Below are 3709 nucleotides of genomic sequence, written 5' to 3' on the forward strand. Positions count from 1 at the left end.
ACCTTGACCTCTTGTCTCTCCTCTACCGAGACGTCTCTCCTAGGCATCCTCACCTCTGCTACACATCGGCCTTGACCCCCTTCGGCCCAAGTGACCCCAGTTAGAGGCTAGAGAACCACAAGCTTTATAAGACAGGGTGAGAGTCTGGAGGTGTTATAAAGTCAGTCGCTCCATGGTGCGCTGTCACCTCTGCACGGGGACTCGTTACAATCACGTTAACCCCGGGGAAGAGGTCACAACTGAGTTCATTTCCTGTTCTTCCAAGATGGTCCTCTGAGAGTACTGAGATGGTTTTATAGGTGTGTTTTATAGGCTTGTTCCCCGGCCCCAATCACTGATTGTCATTCAGAACACAGCAGTGAAGTGATCATCTCTTGGCCTCCTTTAAACCTCTGTACAGGCATTGCATGTCTATGTTCGGGAGGTGTTCCCGGGCAGAGTCTCTGGTGCCACACTCAGTCTAATTCAGTTCCTGCTTCAGCAGGCTCCACTTGCCTTAATGGGCCATAAGGAGCCCAAGTCTTGCCTATAGAGCACTGCAGCCGAATTAAATTGAAATTGAATTTGTGGTGTTGTCACGGTTTAATGTTGTAAGATTTAGCTGTTTCTATTAATGATTTATTTTACTTTATGTTCCAACCGTGAAAATCGACAGACAGTGCATTTATCAGTACAGGAGAATCCTAGAGGGGTTGATTCTGAGGTAGGACAGAGTAAGGCTCAGCTGCTGTCCTTAAATACTTTAACAGCTGGGGTTCCCATTTGACCTCAAAGGCCCTTTGTTTGACGGATTTGAGAACTCCCAGTCACTGCAAACACTCACCACCCAGCCTTTCTCACTGCAAAACAGTTGCATTTATATAATGTGTGGATGTATTTTCTGCTGGAATAATCTTTGCAATAACCACAAAGGTCATAAACGCAGCTATCTTTTGCACTTCATTTCTTTTCCCTGCAGGTGTGCAGAAGTAATCTCTGGTCAACAATTCAACATGAGTTGCAGCCTCAGCCACACCTTGACCTCCGACCTGGAAGTAAAATGGGTGGCATCACCCCAATCATCTCTCCCCAATCCACTACCCTCCCAGCATCCCGCCCATCTCACTGTCCTGAAGGAGACGGAGGAGGGAGACAGAGGGGGGTGGAGGGAGGTGGAGGTGTGAGTTATGGCCATACAAATCAATGCTGACATAGGCTGAAACCGCCCTGAAGGTAGGTGACAACAGGAAATGAGCAGGACAACGGGAAATAGAGTGCCTGTGTGACCTATAGCGAGAGCCTGACCCTTCAGAGAAAGAGTTTCTCCAGTTAAAGGTATAGCCAATTTATTTTAGGAGCATTTTTTCTTGCATTTGTTCATATTCTCTTTAAATCCCTACAGCAATCGAGCACTATATCAAATGCTCTGACAATAAAATAAGAAAATATCTGGTATCTGTGAATAATGCAGGCTTTAAATAAGCCTGTTCAATCGGACAGGCGGATTTGGCTCCCCTGTCTGCCTACCTCCCCAGCTACCTGTCGCACTCTACATCACAGAGCCAGCCTGCAGTGGTAGCTCCACTACGTTTGCACCAGCATGACATCAAATAAATATTTGATTTTGTTGCTCACACATACATTTGCTCAAACGTTATCTACACAACGTCTTTCACATTGCTATGCGCATAATACTCGTAAAGAATGATTTACAATTATTCAAATTTTTCTCGAAAGGTGAAAATGTGTTGAATATTCTTTTGACATGCTTCCAATGATTTCATTTAACATACGACTGCACCCATGTTCTTAGTCTTCTACAAGTCTACGCAGTCCCATATTTAAAACTAGCAAGCCAATCAGAGGTTTTGGGGCGTGGCTGTGGAGGGAGGCCTGAAGGGAGGGGATAGATATTTTTAGTTGGATACTTAAAAAATTCAAGCTTACTATGGCTGGTTTCTCCAAATTGCCTTACCCAGCTTTAAAAAATATCTACAGTCTTCTATAAATGTGTCATGTGAGGCATTCTATAACCACTCACCTGTCATACTTCTCAACATTACCTTTTATCTCTCTCTTCAAATTCCTCTTCCCCTCACTTTCTTTTTCAGTCTGACTTTGTCTTTGACTGTTTCTCTCTCTCTCTCTCTCTCTCTCTCTCTCTCTCTCTCTCTCTCTCTCTCTCTCTCTCTCTCTCTCTCTCTCTCTCTCTCTCTCTCTCTCTCTCTCTCTCTCTCTCTCACCCTTTGTCTCCTGGTGGCTATGTGTTAATCCACAGCCACTTTGATCTCCTCATAACAGCCTCAAACGACAGAAAATACTATTATTAAACCCTCCCCTCCCTATTTCCATACTGTGTTTTATCTGAACACACTTTTGTGCCCAGTACAATCTCGGCTCCCTCCTTGCCTTTTCTGTTTCTGTCTCTGTCTCTGTCTCTGTCTCTGTCTCTGTCTCTGTCTCTGTCTCTCTCTCTGTCTCTGTCTCTGTCTCTGTGTCTGTCTCTGTCTCTGTCTCTGTCTCTGTCTCAGACACTCAGACATTCTAAGCCTAGATTGTGTGCCACTGTGGAAAGTGAGTTAATTTCCTGGATCCCGATGAATTTAGTCATAGAGGCATTGTATTGGAGCAGGATAGTCTAGTAAGAGGCAGGACAGCCTCACTCAGACCTCCCTCCAGAGTCACTCCCCAGGAACACATGACTGGCCTGCTAGGTTTAGCAATAGTGCTGCCAAGTCTTGTGAAAAGCTCAGATGAGTGCACAGGATGAGGGCGAGCAGGCAGCCAAGTAGGTAGGTAGACAGGCAGGTAGGGCAACCAATCAATACATCCGGGCCAAATTCATGATTTGAGAGGCTTACTGCAAGACTGCTAAAGCAACAGATTCCTGATGTGTCAGGGCATTTGATGTATTCATTGCTGAGGGGATGTGAGGCAATTTCAACAAATATGACCAAAAATGCTTCTAAAATAAAAAACACGAAGAAACTTTGGAAAAAGTGACTTCTAAATAGTAAATAATTTATGACTACAAACTCACGTGAGGAAGGTTCAATGTGGATATTCCTTCAATGACTTTCTGTTATTAAATTTTCAAACCACTCTTTCTTTTATGACTTTCTGTCTGATATTCTCCTTATGTCTGTGATTTTATTTTTCATCCCCAAACCAAAGGGATCCTCAAAAAACTTCATTTGGTGGGAGAGACTGGCTCAAGAGGATATATCGGAATGTCTGCCAGGTGAACCACTTCAAATACTGTGGTTCTCTGCCAGCTTTTTAGATGACTGTTTTATACAGAAAATGAAAAGCATTATATTGTACCTTTGCTATTTTATTGTGTGTTTCTCATATTTCATGACAATCTTTCTTCACAGTAGTACTTTAAATCATACATGGGATTTACCTTGGAAGCTTTCAGATATATTGGTCTCAGAACTATTTATCCTAAATCATCTGGCATTTGAACGCTGAAGAAAATCAGTCCCCAGGAAAAGAGCTGTGGTTCCCTGAATAGGCCTGTCGATCCAAGGGGCCTGGGGCCCAAGGTGGCTGCACAGATTTATGCGAAGAAGACACTGTCTACGTAATAAAGAACAGATTGCACAGACATACAGCAGTGGAACCAAAGAGAGGGAAAGTGGAGAGAGAGAATCCCATGAAACACTCATTACGTTATCACTCCAAAACCATCTCTGAATCAACGCTTCTGTTTTTACACGGCAGACCT

The sequence above is a fragment of the Gadus morhua genome, chromosome 11 (genome assembly GCF_902167405.1).
Source record: "Gadus morhua chromosome 11, gadMor3.0, whole genome shotgun sequence".
NCBI classification, from domain to species: domain Eukaryota; kingdom Metazoa; phylum Chordata; class Actinopteri; order Gadiformes; family Gadidae; genus Gadus; species Gadus morhua.